We start from the raw sequence: 17,664 nt of genomic DNA, 5'->3' as shown, positions 1-17,664 counted from the left end.
AATATTCTGTTATATATGACAGCTTTGTTTATGTCACTGACCTTGGCATATATGACCAACAGTGGAATTATTGGGTTGAAAGGTATGAACGGACTAGTGGGTTTTTCATCAGAATCCCACTTCTGCTTCCTCCTACTCCCTCCAGTTCTATCAAGTGTCTTCACTAACCCTGTCAAAATAGATTATATCTGCTTTAAAAAAAATTCTTGCCAATTTTATATTTTGAATTGAAATGAAGAATTGTTCACATATTCAATTCTTTTTCTAGTTAATGAAAACATTTTTTTAAACTTATGAAATGTGATTCTTATTCATCTCCTTTCACATCATATCTTCTGGGGAAGAGCTCTTGATCTCCTTTTTGTTAATTGTCTACAAATTAGTAGGGCCATCATCAATCAGAGTCAACTGATATAGGGAGTCTTCCCTGGAAGAAAGTAGATTCTCCTACTACATGGTGCAAAAATTTACTCATGGAGGGGGCGGAGTCAAGAAGTTCAGACCTCTGAATACCCTTCTTAACCCAACACAAACTAAATGCTCCTTAACAACAAGACAGAGCCAAGGAACCCTCCTGCTGGACCTAATTCAAAAGGTACGCCCCCGAAAAAGCCGGAATCCGAGAACACTCGGGCTTAAGGGGAAGACAGAAAGAAGGTACTAGGATTCATCCTCCCTCCCACCTAGAGTGCTGAGACTCCAGTGGCAGCGGGAACTTCTGGGGGAAGGGGGGGCAAAGGTGTTGGTCTAGAAGGTGTACCTTGTGAGCAGGGCAGTGTCAAGTTTAGAGCGCCCAGCATAGACAGCGAGGAAGGGGCTAGAGAGGGAGCCTGGCCAGAGCTGTGGAGATCCTCCATATTTGCTCTAGCCTTCCAGGAAGTTTTGGACTAGAGCACACCCAGTACAACCAAGCTGAACTTAATCCCATCAAAAGTATCCAGAACTCAGGGAAGCCTAGGCTCCACACCCATCCTCACTGACTGCTGGACTTTAAACCAATCAAAAGCCTCCAGAGGACAGGGAAGCTCAAACCCCAACAAACCTCCACCAGAGACTACACCAAGAGATCTCCTGTTAAAGCTCCAAGAGGGGAAACTGACAGAAGCCCCCAAAACCAAAAAAAATGAGAGGAGAGAGAGCACAGACAAATACGGGGAGTAAAGAAGAGGTGAATTTGAGCAAACAACAGAAAAAGAAAGAAACTACAATAGACAGCTTCTACTCAGCTAACTGAACAGAGGGGGAGAGATCAGTACCTTCCCAGTCATCCAGGCTTGCAATTTAGATGTCTTTTTGATTCTTAATTTCATTAACCCCAATCTATCACCAAATCTTATCAGTTCTACATTTGCAAGATCCCTCCTCTATGCCCCTTTTTCTTAACTCCCATAGATTAAATCCTAGTCCAGGAGCTCATCATTGCAACTAGAGTATTGGAGTATTCTGATCATCTTTCCTGCCTTAAGTCTCTGCCCACTACAATTCATTCTCCACTTGACTCCCAATGAGATTTTTATTTTTTAGTTTTATTTGGTCATTTCCAAACATTATTCATTGGAAACAAAGATCATTTTCTTTTCTTCCCTCCCCCCCACCCCCCACCTCTCCCATAGCCCATGTGCAATTCCACTGGGTATCACATGTGTTCTTGATTCAAACGCATTTCCATGTTGTTGGTATTTGCATTAGTCTCTCCTCAGTCATATCCCCTCCACCCCTGTAGTCAAGCAGTTGCTTTTCATCGGTGTTTTTACTCCCACAGTTTATCTTTTGCTTGTGGATAGTGTTTTTTAGATTCCTGCAGATTGTTGAGGGACATTGCATTGCCACTAATGGAGAAGTACATTACCTTCGATTGTATCACAATGTATCAGTCTCTGTGTACAATGTTTTCCTGGTTCTACTCCTTTTGCTCTGCATAACTTCCTATAGGTTGTTCCAGTTCACATGGAATTCCTCCAATTTATTATTCCTTTTAGCACAATAGTATTCCATCAACAACATAAACCACAATTTGTTCAGCCATTCCCCAATTGATGGGCATCCCCTCATTTTCCAATTCTTGGCCACCACAAAGAGCGCAGCTATGAATATTCTTGGACACGTCTTTTTCCTTATTATCTCTTTGGGGTACAAACTGAGCAGTGCTATGGCTGGATCAAAGGGCAGACAGTCTTTTATCGCCCTTTGGGTATAGTTCCAAATTGCCCTCCAGAATGGTTTGATCAATTCACAACTGCACCAGCAATGCATTAATGTCTCCACTTTGCCACATCCCCTCCAGCATTCATTACTTTCCTTTGCTGTCACGTTAGCCAAATTTGCTAGGTGTAAGGTGATACCTCAGAGTTGTTTTGATTTGTATCTCTCTGATTATAAGAGATGTAGAACACTTTTTCATGTGCTTATAATAGTTTTGATTTCTTTGGCTGAGAACTGCCTGTTCATGTCCTTTGCCCATATATCAATTGGAGAATGGCTTGATTTTATGTACAACTGGTTTAACTGTTTATAAAGAAATTTATCTTTGTTAGAGCTTTTTGTTATTAAGATTGTTTCCCAATTTGTTGCTTCCCTTCTAATTTAGGTTACATTGGTTTTGTTTGAAAAAAAAAATTTTAATTTGATCATAATAAAAATTACTTATTTTACATTTTGTGTTTTTCTAGCTCTTGCTTGGTTTTTAAATCTTTCCTTTCCCAAAGATATGACATGTATACTATTCTATGTTCACCTAATTTACTTAGTTTCCTTCTTTTTGTTCAAGTCATTCACCCATTCTGAGTTTATCTTGGTGTAGAGTGTGAGATGTTGATCCAAACCTAATCTCTCCCATACAGTCTTCCAATTTTCACAGCAGTTTTTATCAAATAGTGGATTTTTGTCCCCAAAGCTGGGATTTGGGGGCTTATCACAGACTGTCTTGCTGAGGTCACTTACTCCAAGTCTATTCCACTGATCCACCATTCTATCTCTTAGCCAGTACCATATTGTTTTAATGACCACTGATTTATAACATAGTTTCAGATCTGGGACTGCAAAGCCAGCTTCCTTCACATTTTTTTTTCATGATTTCCCTGGATATCCTTGATCTTTTGTTCTTCCAAATGAACTTTGTTATGGTTTTTTCAAATTCAGTAAAAAAGGTTTTTGGTAATTCGATGGGTATGGCACTAAATAAGTAAATAAGTTTGGGTAGGATGGTCAGTTTTATTGTTAGCTCGTCCTACCCATGAGCAATTAATGTTTTCCCAATTGTTTAGATCTAGTTTTAATTGTGTGGAAAGTGTTTTGAAGTTGTGTTGTAGATTCCCAAGTATTTTCTTTGTCTAGGGTGATTTTAAATGTAATTTCTCTTCCTAATTCTTGCTGCTGATGACTTATGTGGGTTTATTTTGTATCCTGCAACTTTGCTAAAGTTGTTGATTATTTCCACTAGCTTTTTAGTTGATTCTCTAGGATTCTTTAAGTAGACCATCATATCATCTGCAAAGAGTGATAGCTTGGTCTCCTCACTGTCAATTTTAGTACCTTCAATTTCTTTTTCTTCTCTAATTGCTACTGCTAGTGTTTCTAGTACAATTGTAAATAATAGATGTGATAATGGGCATCCTTGTTTCACTCCTGATCTTATTGGGAATGCATCTAGTTTATCCCCAATGTAGGTGATGTTGGCTGATGGTTTTAGAGAAATACTGTTTATTATTTTTAGGAAAGGACCTTCTATTCCTATACTTTATAGTGTTTTCAATAGGAGTGAATGTTGTATTTTGTCAAAGGCTTTTTCTGCATCTATTGAAATAGTCATGTGATTTTTGTTGGTTTGCTTGTTGATATGGTCAATTATGTGGATGGTTTTCCTAATATTGAACCATCCTTGCATTCCTAGTATAAATCCTACCTGATCACAATGAATAACCCTTGTGATAACTTGCTGGAATGTTTTTGCTAGTATTCTATTTAAGATTTTTGCATTTATTTTTATTAAGGAGATTGGTCTATAGTTCTCTTTCTCTTTTTCACCTGCTTGGCTTTGGAATCAGTACCATATTTATTTCATAAAAGGAATTTGGTAAAACTCCCTCTTTGCTTATTATGTCAAATAGTTTGTACATTATTGGGATTATCTGTTCTTTGAATGTTTGATAGAATTCACTTTGTGAATCCATCAGGCACTGGGGATTTTCTTCTTAGGGAGTTCTTTGATGGCTTGTTCAATTTCTTTTTCTGATATGTGATTATTTAAGAATTTGATTTCTTCTGCTTTTAGTCTAGGCAATTTATATTTTTGTAAATATTCATCCATATCACCTAGATTGTCATATTTATTGCCATATAATTGGGCAAAATAGTTTTTAATGATTGTCTTATTTTCCTCTTCATTGGAGGTGACGTCTCCCTTTTCATCTTTGGTACTGTTGATTTGGTTTTCTTCTTTCCTTTTTTAAATTAGATTGAGCAGTATTTTGTTTTTTCAAAATACCAGATTCTAGTCTTATTTATTAGTTGAATAATACTATCATTTTAGATTTTATTAACTTCTCCCTTAATTTTTAGGATCTCTAATTTAGTTTTCTTCTGTGGATTTTTAATTTGTTAACTTTCGAGTTTTTTGATTTGCATGTCCAATTCATTGACCTCTACCCTCCCTTATTTGTTAATATATGAACTCAAGTATATAAATTTTCCTGAGTACTGCTTTGGCTGCATCCCATAGATTTTGAAAGGATGTCTCATCATTGTCATTTTCTTTAATGAAATTATTAATTGTTTCTATGATTTGTTCACTAACTGATTTTGGAGAATATTATTTAATTTCCAATTATTTTTTGATTTGGCTCTCCATGTACCCTAATTGATTATTATTTTTATAGTGTTATGATCTGAAAAGGTTGCATTTATTATTTCTGCTTTTCTGCATTTGTTTGCCATGTTCTTATGACCTAGTACATGGTCAATCTTTGTGAATGTACCATGTGCTGCTGAAAAAGAAGGTGAATTCCTTTTTGTCTCTATTTTTCTCCATATATCTATTAACTCTAATTTTTCTAGGATTTCATTCACATCTCTTACCTCTTATTTATTTTTTGATTTGATTTATTTAAATTTCATAGTGGTAGTTTCAGGTCTCCCACTAGTATAGTTTTACTATCTATTTCCTCCTTCAGTTCCACTAGTTTCTCCTTTAGAAATCTGAATGGTATCCTATTTGCTGCATACATGTTAATTACTGAGATTTCCTCATTGTCTATACTCCCTTTTATCAGAATATATTTACTTTCCCTATCCCTTTTAATCAGATCTATTTTTACTTTGGCATTGTCAGATATCATGATTGCAACTCCTGCCTTCTTTCTATCAGTTGAGGCCCAATAGGTTTTGCTCCAACCTTTGATTCTAACCTTGTATCTACCTGCTTCAGATGTGTTTCTTGTAGACAACATATGGTAGGATTTTGGATTCTAATCCATTCTCCTATTTGATTTCATTTTATGGGTGAGTTCATCCCATTCTTGTTCAAAGTTATGATTGTCACTTGTGTATTCCCCAGTATTTTGATATCCTCTCCTAGTTCTGTCCTTTCTTCTTTTGCTATATCCTTTTAAACCAGTGGTTTGCTTTTAATCAATCCCTCTAATCTCCTCTCTCAATATGCTTTCCTTCCTGGCCCTTCCCTTTCTGTTCCCTTCTTATTTTAAAAGGTCATTTCTGATCTCCCAGATTGCTAATGCCTCCCCTGTTAAGATCACCTTTCCTCTATTCTGTATATATTGGGCATATACCTAATTACATGATGTCTTCCTCCACGGAATATAGGCCCCCTTGAAGGTTCTTTCTACACTTTCTTTGTGCACTCAGTACTTGGCCCAGTGCTAGCACACACTAAGTACCTAATTAATGTTTGTTAATTGATATCATGGTATGATTACATTGTGATACTTACAGTTAATTATGGCATAAAATTCTTGTCTAAACCTGAGTTTTGGAGTTTTCTCAGCAATTATTTTATTTCCCTGAGGGGTCCATGTTTTGAAAATTAGCAAATACTATGTTCCTTAGTATCTACTTTTCTAGGTCAGTCTGTTCTAAAGATCTACTTTTCTATTTCTAACCAGTACTAAACAGTTTTGACCATTACTGCTTGCTAACATAGTAGAAGGTACTGAAATGCTATAGTCCTTTCATTTGTACCCTTTTCACTATTTTCCTGTAGGTTTTTTATTTTTGGTCACTCCAAGTGAATTTTACTGCTTTGTCTACTTTGGTAACCCATTAATAGTTTAATTATTATAGCACAAAAACTATTTAGACAACATTTTTGTTAAACTGATATACCCAATCATGAACAAAGAGTCTCTCTTAAATTAAGTCTTTATTTCTGTAGAACACTATGAAGTTATAGTTACATTAATTCTTTATGTGTACATTCATAGGTTACAAAAAATACTTTATGAATCTTATAGTTTATTTAGAATGGAATTTTTCTTATTCTCACCTTCCTCTTGAATTTTGTAGTAAAATAAAGTAATACAAAATTTAATTTCTGTAGTAAAAATATAGTTGATGACTTTTGTTGATTTATTTCATATCTGGCTTCTTTGCTGAAAGGACAGTTAGATGGCGCCTTGAGTCAGAAAGATTCATCCTCCTGAGTTCAAATCTGGTCTCAGACACTTACTACCTGTGTGACCCTGGGCAAGTCACTTAATCCAGCTTATCTCAGTTCCTCATCTATAAAATGAGCTAAAGAAGGAAATGACAAACCATTTCAGTATCTCTGCCAAGATAACTTCATATGAGGTTGAGAGTTAGAGAGGACTGAAACAAGTGAACAAAAACAATAGCAACTTTATTGAAAGCCATTAACTGCTTCAATTAATTTCTTCATCGAGTCTGAGGGGTTCAGTGTACAGTGATTTATACTGGTTAAGCACTTAATGCCTTGTTCATTCATTCTCTAATGATATCACATCACTTATAAAGAGATTGTGCCTTCTCTTGCTTTATTCCCTTAGTTTATTTTTATATTATTGCTATAAGCATCTCTAGTACTAACTCAAATAACAGTGGAGGCAATAGATGAGTATCTTGTGATAATGGCTTTATCCCTGATCTTATTAGAAAAATTTCTAGTGTTTCTCTATTACAATTAAGTCTACCTCTTGGTTTCTGAGTGATACTTCTGTTCACATTAAGCAAAGAGCTTTTATTACTAATGCTTTGTAGTGGTCTTAACATAAATGTGTGCTGAATTTTGTCAAAGGTTTTCTAATGTTACTCTTGATATAATCACGTGATTTAATTGTTATTAATATAATTTATTATGTTTATACATTTTCTAATGTTGAATCACCCCTGAAATAAATCCAATGTGGTCATAGTTAATATTTATTTTATGGAAACCATTACTACAGTGACTACGCTGTTCAGATTTTTCTATTCCTGTTCTATTAACCCAGGTAGTTTATATTTTTTAAATATTAATTTATTTCTATGACATTACTTTTGTTGGCTCTAAATTTGGAATAATATTTTCTGGAAATAAAATACTCATTATCTTCTAATTTCCTTTGTTAGAAATCCTACTTTTGATACATGGGTTTTTGTTTTTTTTTTTAACAATCTGTGATTCATCTTCTCTTAAAAAAATGAAATTAGTGGCTTATGTATTTTTCTGTTCTTAAAAAGAGCTATTCATTTATCAGTAATAGTCTTTTTGTTTTTACTTTTCTATCTCTTCTTTTTTTTTAGTTATTACAAGTCATAACCCTAAAACAAAATTTTAACTCCACAAGCTTTCTGAGTGCCTTTTACATGCAGAGCACTTGAATGGTGTATAAAAAGGAGAAGGATGCCATTGGACTCATAGTTAACACACATCTCTGAGGTTTCCAGATGCCTTCATGAGAGCAAGCAATCCTGTGAGGTGGCTGGGGCAGCTTTAACATCCCTATTTGACAGATAAGGAAACAAGCAAACTGAAGTTCAGAGGACCTAAGTACTTTGTCCACAGTCATTCAGTTTTATGTTTTGAAGACACGACTTGAGCCCAGGTCCCTGTCTTGAGCCTCAGTTTCTTCATCTGTAAGATGAGAGCACTGGATTAGCTGAAGTTTACGGTCCCTTCCATATTGACTCTAATGCTGCTCCTTTATTTCACTGGGCCTGTCCGTTGAATAAAGCACATTCACCTTGGCAAGAGGAGTACCAAACAGCTCTGCCCAGGAGAAGAAAGAGGGCAAGGTGTTGCTCCTTTGACTTGTGCCCAAAGTAAGCGATTGTCTCATTGCCCGTGTGGGTTGTCCTTCCCGAAAACACGGCTTTCTAGGTTAATGACAATTAACAGTGGTCTGTCAGATGGCGTCGCTAGACTGTATTTGCACCAGTGTATTTTGTGTTTCTTCCTCTGTGTGCCAGGTTAACAAAAGGACACAAAAAGCTGGGCCTGTTTCCAAGAGCGATGAGCTCCACGGGAATGAGAGCCTTTTTCTTTCTTTTCCCCAACTGGTCTTTTGGGGGTGGCAATAAATATTTCTTATTTCCATATGCTAGAATCCTTAGCCTTTACTGGATTTAATGTTCAAGACAAACAGAAAATACTCATTTCTCACCTGGATTATAGTCATTCTCCTGTTTGGGGGCTATTATTTCAGACTGAAGGATGTGAGGATCAGAAACTAAACTTTCTCTAGCAGAAACCTTGTTCATCTTTCTTGAATCCTGCATTACTAGGAAAAGGTGGGGCAGAGGATGGTCTGCCTTGATTCTATTCCTCTCAGCAGATCCCCAATGACTTACGATGGTGGCCATGTTTAATGGTTTGAACTAAGCCGGAAGAGGCAAAAAACCTGATCCCAACTCTTCAAAAGGATCTTCCTCTTCTGGAACAGCAGATCTTTTTGCGCTTCTGCCCCACGGGCCACCCCCAAAGCACCTCTAGGACTTTCTAAGTCCCGAATAAACACTCCAACCAGTAAGTAAGTATAAAGGTTCCATTCTCCCCTGGGACAGTACTGATTTTGTGGGGTCATAGGAGGCACAGTCAGGGGTCTTGTAAGAGTTTTCTAAATCCGTTCTATCCCAGTGAGTTTCAGCAGGAGTTAGGTGGCACCGTGGATAGAGTGCTGAAACTGGAATCGGGAAGGCTTGAGTTCAAATTTAGCCTCAGACACTTACTTTTCTGTGTGACCCTGGGTCAGTCACTAGACCTGTTTGCTTCAGCTTCCTCATCTGTAAAATGGGAATGATAATAGCACCTGACTTTGTCAGGTCTTCATGAGCTTGAAATAAGATAATCACTGTAAAGCACTGTTAATGTGAGCAATCCTGTGGCTATTAATTGTTCTTGTGCCTATTATTTTTCAGACCCAGGACCAAAGAGGATCAGTCACTTGGCTCGGTCCCCTGAGTGTGTAAGTGGCAGAGCCAGCACTATAACCAAAACTTGACTTCAAGCCCTTACATGCTCCCATCATCCGATTAATTCTTACACGTGGATAGATAGAAGTGTGGCTCCCTCTGCCCAGCAGCCCTCTCTCCTGCCAGGGAAGCTTCGGTTTCAGGGATCATCTAACGGCACGGAAAGCGCTCCCTCTCAGAAAATGCTTTAGTCCACAGAAAAGACTTTTCCTCAAGAGTCTTCCTCCCCGGCCCCACCAAAAATAGAGCATCTGTAAAAGGGCCACAGGGACTCCAATGGCAACGGTCCCTGGAATCGGGGTTCTTTTGGAAAAGTCCAACAGAAGGGAGGGATGAACCCTAACGCCGCCTGGAACGTCTGCCGGCACCCTGAGGACCTCCACACACCGACTGGGCCATGAAGCGGGTCTGCCCGGCGTCCCGATCCCAATCTCCACATCTGATGGCCCCAGTATCCGTCGGACTGTCATCTTCCATCTGTCGTCTCTAACTCTTCGTGACCCCAGAGCCCACAGCACGCCAGCCCTGTCCACTGGCCGGGATACTGGAGCGGTCATGTCTTTACAGGTTAAGTGACCTACCCAAGGGCACACCGCTGCAAAGTGTCTATGAGGCCACATTTGACCTCAGTTTACTGACTCTAGGCCTAGTGACCTACCCACTGAGCTGCCCTTACTGCACAGAATTAGGCCATCGTAGATTTAGAGCTAGGAGAGAGGTTTTTATTTCGCAAGTGAAAAGGCAGCGATCCAGAGAAGTGAAGGGACTTTCCCAAAGTCACACAGCTAATGAATACAAGAGAGGGCATATGAATGGAGGCCAAAGATCCCAGCTTTCCAGGCCCCACATGCTCAGTCTTCGGCCCCTTTTTCCTTAAATCGAATACTCTACACGCGTCAACACTGAAACGTAACCGTGCCTGTTCACACCGTGTTCCCGTTACAATAGAGTCTCATCACTGCCTTCTATTTCTAGCTTCTGGAGGATAAGCCTGCAAGGGAGGAGGAGAGAAGGGCCCGACGTGAAGGAGAACGAATGCAAAGATATGGGGCGCCCCAGAACTGAACAGGCGGAGGGGACTCTGGGAAACAGCAGAGCGGGCGGCCCTGACTAGAGGAGGTCAGTGGGGCGAGCGGACTGAAGCCCAAAGAGCTGGCCACTAAAAAGAAACCACCTCCTTTCCAGGCCCTCCCCATTCGGAGCCCGACGCTCGCCCGGCCCTCTTCGGGACTTCCTGGACCTCCCTGGCTGCTCTCCGGCAGGGGCCGTGATGATGACCACGGGGGTCTGCTGTGTCTCCTACAGGAACCCAAACCTCTGGCAGCTGCCGAGTGAGCAAGAGAGGTCAGGGCTTTTGGAGCGGATCCCCGAGACTGTAGGCCCTCTCTGAGAAACACCGCACTGCCAACAGAGGGCCAAAGTTGAGCCAGGGCCTAGCCTGTGAGAACGGGGCAATGGAGGCATGTAGGTCAGAGGGGAACGGGAAACAGCTGGCAGGGCCAGAACGCCTTTCCAGACCGACCTAAGAGGTGGAGAACATTGAGGAGGATGCTGAGCCTTCTGACTCTCTCAGGCTGGCCCGTAGCCATTCTCCCCACTCTCTCAGCAGAGAAAGCCACCTCTCTTACTGAGAAAAGGTCCTCCCTTTGCAGTGCTTTCCCCATCCCCAAGTGTCACCTCCTTGGCACGAGTCTCTGCTGAGGAGTTCTGGCCTTCTAGCCAAAGCCAACTCCTGACTTGGAGTGTCCTCATCCCATCGCCTCTCACCTTCTCCTTGAGGCTCTCTCTGCCCTCTTACAGGGACCTTTTCTCATGGAGGCGCCCTGCCCACTGCCTCTCAGCCCATCGCCTCTCATCTTCTCCTTGAGGCTCTCTCTGCCCTCCTCTTAGAGGGACCTTTTCTCATGGAGGCGCCCTGCCCACTGCCTAGAAACACGCTTAGGTGTCTCCTACTCCACAGCTTGCCCTCTCCAAGGTAATCAATTTTCTTTTAACTGCTAATCCAGAGGGTGTTCTCCCCCTCGTGCTCATTCTACTTGATAGGCTGACAGCTTTTGTCGCCATCTGACTCCCCTTCCTCCTGGATACTCCCTGCTCCCTGTTTTCCATGACGCCTCCTTCGCTACGTTTTCTCCCACCCTTCTGGCTAGCCTTCTCAGTCTCCTTTGCCAACCTCCTCTTAGAGGGCATCCGTACAGGCCCTTCTCTCTCTCTAAGGTCTTTCTCGAGGTCATCAGTGGCTAAGGATTCAGTCGTCATCTTGATGCAGGTGACAATCACATTTAAATGTAGCTTCTCTCCTGAACCCTGACTTTGCTGGAACTAAAGGCATCAGGAAAAACCTTGAAGAGCAGGCAAATGCTCAGAGTTCCTTCTCCATCTGGAGGTACTATAAGCAACTTCAATCCTAAATGCCCAAACCAAAAGTCATTTATCTTCAGGTTCATTGTTCCTCCCCATGTACCCATTTCTATTAATGGTGCGGCTGCCCTCTCTAATCCCCCGGGCTCCCAAGCACCTTTCTAGGCCCCTGCAGGGGATCTACTTCCTAATGGCTGCCAAGCCTCACTGTGTCAATCAATCAATAAGCCACCAAGCATTCATTAAGTCCTTGTGTGCCAAGTCCTGGGCTAGGGGCTGGAGATACCTGGTCAAACAGCACCTGCCTTCAGGACACTTTCAACAGGCACATATTCCTAGATCCCCAAGAGCCCTCAGGGGAGCCTGGGCAGCCGTGGGGGTGAGGAATCAGAAGAGGCTTCGAAGAAAAGGAGGGGGCAGTGAGTGAGGAGACAGGATGGCGAGCCGCCATGGAGAGATGCCAAGGGGGAGCTATAGGATGTGGGACTCCTCTCCTGCTCCCCAGTGACACCGTCTCTACCCTAGTTAGACGTTCTTGTTGCTTCTTGTCTAGACTATGGAAACAGCTTCCTCCTTGTCCCCCTCAATTTGTCTTCCCTTCACACAGACGCTAACCGGCCATGTCTTCTGTACGGATGTGACCACCACACTGTGGCCTCCTTGAAACTCTTCAGTCCCTTCCCATTGCCGTTGGATAAAATGTAGACCCCACAGCTAGCACGCCTGGGGCGCGCTGGCCTTTCTCGCATCCCCTCCTTCCTCTTCATCCCAGCAGATGCCGTGACACCTCCCTCCTCAGCCCTCACCTTACAGCCCCAGCCTTCCCTGCAAGTCCAGTCCGCTGGGGGCGCCCCTAAACCCAGCCTTCCTTCAGTTTTCAACATCCTGCTCGTTTGTCTGGTACGTCAACGTCAGTGGCTGCACATCTGGGAGGACTGCAATGTGCTCTTAGGAGCAGCCAGAAGCCGGGGGTTAAAGGACTGCACCAGGCAGAAGGGCTAGTTTGGTTTTCTTCTCTACTCGACCTACCACCCGCAAAGGTCAGCCATGGAAGAGGCCACTCCTGAGAGACAACAAGGATTGCCATGAAGAGACTGTCAGCGCCCGTGCCAAGGCCATTGATACAGCGAGATGATCTATTCCTAAGAGAGCTCTACTGGAACTGGAAGCGTCCTCACCGACTAGCAAGGCTTGGTCTCTCTCTCTCCCCCGTAAAACCCTATCAGTTCCAAGGCAGAAGAATGGTTAGGGCTAGGCCATGGGGGTTAAGGGATTTGCCCAGGGTCACAGCTAGGAAGTGTCTGAGGCCAGATGTGAATTCAGGACATCTCATTTCTAGGCCTGGCTCTCAATGGACGGAGCCACCCAGCGGCCCCAGTGCTCTTTGGGTTATTGATGGTGCAAAAAGCACTAGCTGGACAGCGGGAAGGCGAGCATTCTATGGTTAGGCGTCACCAGGGGCCAATCAGTTACACTTTCCGGCCTCAAACCTGGGCTCCATTGGCAAAATTAGGGCAGAGGATTCCCTCTCTGGTTTACTCTAGCCCAGCAGTCTCAGGCCTCTGACTAACTGCACTAGAAGCGCCAGCCTGTATCCTAATGCCTCCTTTATAACAGAGATTCCATCAATATTTGCCCAGGGAATGAAGCATGAAAACAGAGAGGGGGCCCCCATGCAAAAGACGACTGGCCTCTTTTTGCTTTCCTTATCTTGTCAAAGGGAAACATGAACAAAGGCAGTGGATCCTGGGAGCTCGGATAAAGGAGTCTTCACCGTCCCTGCTTTGTTATAGATTCTATAGACTGGATTCTTCATCATGTACCAAATTTCAATTTTTCAGGTATGGAATTCCCAGCATGGTGATCATTCAGGTTTCTGGGTTCCTCTTCCACCTATTTTGTGGCCATTTTATTGTTAGGACTCCGACATAAACTGGCAGAGGGTCCTAAACCTTAGGTTCCTTCCTTGATAAAAGTATAACTGGTTTTTAGGGAGGGAAACTGGTAGAAGAAAGAGGTGAAGCCAAATATTAAAATCCAGTGTGTGCAGCATTTATAGATTATTTAAGCAATTCTGTTACTGGTTCCTATCATAATTGAGAACATTTTTAAATCAAGGATCAAAGTATTTAAATCAAAGGAAGAGGTAGTGATATGGAGCTAAAAAGAGAATTGTATAAAACTGTAGTTTCTGTAGGGAAATGCCGGTCATTTAAAATGCTAGTACCAGCCACAATCCGCATATACTGTGGGAGAGGACAGACTAATTTGGAGGTTTTCTCGCTGCAGACTTCACTGCATTTCTGAGCAGCCTGGGTTATGGTTTCTGCTAGTCTTGGCCTGGTTACAAATGTGACTTTCTCTTGCTCTTGCTTTGTATATGCAAAGACAGAACAGAAAAGATAGAATTGAATTCTTAAAAAGGATCCTCGGATCTACTTACTCCCCTTGGCACAGCTGACAGTGGCAAAAAAAAAAAGGCCTTTCATTCATGCCTTGATGATGAAATGAATCTATAATTAAAGAATAAAAACACCAGGATGATATTGTTAATTAGGCACGCAGATCATTAGGATTCTATTTCTACGTCTACCGTCAATGCCAATCATTGCTTCATTTAAATTAAACGTGGCCTTGCTGCCCAGACCTCGGAATGCTGCACGCAGGCTGCAGAGCCCTGCCATGCCCCAGGTGGAGCTGACGTTTACTTCTGAGCCTCTAGAATCAAAGGGCAAGGTCTCTAAGCTGGCAAACGGTTCTGGGTGAATAACAAGAATCACGGGCAGGCTCACGGCTGATGGAAGGCTAGCTGCTCTTTCTGCAAGCCCCAGAACGTCTCTATGACAAGCAGAGGTTGGCTAACAGAACTCCCGCGACCACCTCTCCCAGAGGCAGCTCTGCAGGGATGGGCCCGAGAGGGGCTTCAGAGCCCAGCCTGCCTAGGCAGGCCCCGGCCCGTGGGAGGGCGCCTCGTCGCAGGGACGGTGCACATTCTAGGCAGCAGTGCCTGGAACCTCTGGGGTCTGGGTACAGCACAAGGAGAGCTTCCATGCCCAGACGCCTCCTGGGGAGTCCCTGCAGCCTCCATACAGATCTCAAGGTTTCTCTATACGCTCTCGTCTGTGCCTAGGCTGTGTCGGCCCTGATGCCGGTAGGTGGGGTCCACTTTTCTGCCTTGGCTCCTAGGGCTGTTTTTAGAACCAGAAAGCCAGGAATTTCAGGCAAAGGCCTCGTGATGGATGGCCTCAGGTGAGGTCCAACCCTGGCAGCAGGCCTGGCCAAGGCCGAGGGTGCAGACTCACTCTGGGTAGGTCTTAGAGTCCGAGATGTTAACAGCCGGGTCCCTATTAGTGTGAATAACAAATCCCATCCAGTAGCCGCATTATTCAGACTCACATTATGTGAGGTTATGCTTACAGGTAAAGTATGTCACTGGCTCCAGCCCAATGGAAATAGGCAATGAAAAAAATTTTTAATGGTTTTATCTGCTTATTAATGCAACATAACAGCAAAGGATGAGAAAAATGCATTTCTGACATGTTTATTACCACAAAACAACAGGGCGGTCATAAAAGGCAAAATTCTCAAAACGAAAAGAAAAGCCTACACCAACGAGGGGAGAAAGATCTTTTTGCCCTTTAGAATACTTTAGTGGCACAGAACGGATTATCTTTTCTTTCTTGAACTCTCCCCAGCCTGGCTGGAGGGTCCAGAGAGCTAGCCCTCAGTCACATCCCAGTGAATCTGCCTGCTTTCATCAACCTTGGCTCAGCCTCTATCATTTTTGGCTTTATAGCATCTTCAAATTCAAATTCAAAATTCTTCAAATTCTCTGAGCCTGACCTCCTTCATTTGCACATTGGGCTTTGGGAGCATCATTTCTGGCTTCTTCAAATATTCGTTTAAATCCAGGTTGGGTTTTTGCTTTCTTAGCAACATAAAGTTCTGGAAGACAACTTTTTCCAGAATAAGCCTGTTTCGTCCACATTAACTTCATTGATCAAAGGGTCCATTTCATCATTATTTCATCAAGTACTAGGATCCATTACCTTCTTTGTCCTCACTTGCACTGGTTATCAACCTGGAATTTTTTTTTTAAACCCTTATTTTCCATCTTAGTAACAACTCAAAGTGGTTAGGCAAATGAGGTTAAATGACTTGCCCAGGGCCATGCAGCTAGGAGGTATCTGAGGCCAGATTTGAACCCAGGCCCTCCAGACTCCAGGCTTTCTATCCACAGTGCCACCTAGCTATCCTGGCAATTTTAACTCAAGCAGCTAAACTTGATATTTAAAGAGATCCAATCACTGTTGGTCTGGATGGCTACTTGGCTAGGGGAACAGCAATGGCTCACCCCACAGCCAAGAGGGCTCCACTTCTTTCCCTTTGATTCCTCTAGTCCTTGTGGCTGTTTGCAAACCACAAAAAGATGATAGCCCTTTTTCTATTTTGCTGTGTACTTTGAAATGCCATGGATTCAGGCACTGCATTATCTCTTCCTACTTTGGAATTACTATGACCACATTCATGCTGTTCAATTACATCAATTTTTTATTCTGATGCAATAAGCCTCTTCTTGTGTCGTCAATGTTTCCATCTGAAGTAATTTTCCTTTTGCCCATTTTAAGGATCTTTTAAAAAAACCCACAAACTTAGGTAATGTAGGTGCACATGGCAAGTGAAGACATGATGAAAAAGCACGTTAAAACCCCCCAATAGCTCACATACATCATATTTGTTGAATGTTGATTTGTATTAAATGTTAGACTATATCATTCTATAATCCTCGCTATAGAGAATTTTATATTTTTTTGAACTCAAGTTACTCAGGATCTAGCTTGGGCTATTGCCCTGTGTGGGTTTAGTCTAGTTCTTGGGAATCCACAAGCCCTCAGGTTCCTGCAGAGTAGAGAGAGAAAATCCTAGAAGATGGCAATCCCAAACATTTGGTGCTTCAGACCAGCTACTTTTTACTTCCTATTCCTCTAAGCCCAGGGATTCAGATTTGATTCTCCCAGACCGAAAGCCCCCTTCCCCACTGTCTCTCCATTCTCTTGTGCCCACTCATCTCATTCACCTATCCTTTGTACACACTGTGCTTGAACAAACTCGCCTTCAGGCTTTTCTTTTTACACTCTTTTCTATCTTATAGCATTCACAGAATTCTGACTGTCTGAAAGATACTGCAAAACTGGCCCACCAGTTAAGGGGGCTTGCCAGGAATTGGCTAAGAGTTGGCCAACTTCTTGCTTGCTCCTCTCTGACCATTCCAGACACTCCCCTGCCATCATTACTGAACCATATCTCTTCCTTTTAGGGTCATCATTTGGTTCAGATCTTTGGAGCTATGACCTCTTTCCCCATTCTCCCTAATCCCCACACCCTAAAAAAAGATGGCTTTAGATTCCTATTTTGCTGTGAAAATGGATTCCATTCATCCACCACTCTTTCTCTCTTTTTATTATATATGTGGAAAATGGTTCTACATCTTTATTATCATTCTCTTCCCTCCTGGCTCTGTGGAATGGGTGGTCCTTCTTGCCAAGGCCAGAGTATCTACCTGTGCCCTTATATATCTCATCTTGCATCTCTGAAGAGATTGCTCCATGGAGCATCTCATACTCTATACCCCATCCTCCTTCCTCCTCCTCACCCTCACTCAAAATTCTCTCTCTTCCTCCCCTCAACTCCCACTGATTGCCTAAGAACAAGGAAAATCAATTGAGAAAGATTAAAAAATGTAACAACCTTTTAACAAAACCCTCTTTCCATCCTGCCACTTCCATTGATTCATCGCCCCGTTTCTTTCATCTCTTTCACTGCTAAAATCTAAGAAAGTATAGTCTATACTTTCTATACTCTACTATACTTTGCTGCTTCTTC

The 17,664-nt window shown here is 42.3% G+C and overlaps 1 protein-coding gene across 7 annotated transcripts in view; it reads right to left on the bottom strand.

The window, feature by feature from the left end:
• Positions 1 to 17,664, bottom strand: part of PEAK1 (pseudopodium enriched atypical kinase 1) — a 280,397-nt gene that overhangs the window by 110,902 nt on the left and 151,831 nt on the right. The window lies entirely within an intron of this gene.

Source organism: Monodelphis domestica, chromosome 1 (genome assembly GCF_027887165.1).
Source record: "Monodelphis domestica isolate mMonDom1 chromosome 1, mMonDom1.pri, whole genome shotgun sequence".
NCBI lineage: Eukaryota > Metazoa > Chordata > Mammalia > Didelphimorphia > Didelphidae > Monodelphis > Monodelphis domestica.
This window is presented reverse-complemented; position numbering and strand designations above follow the sequence as displayed.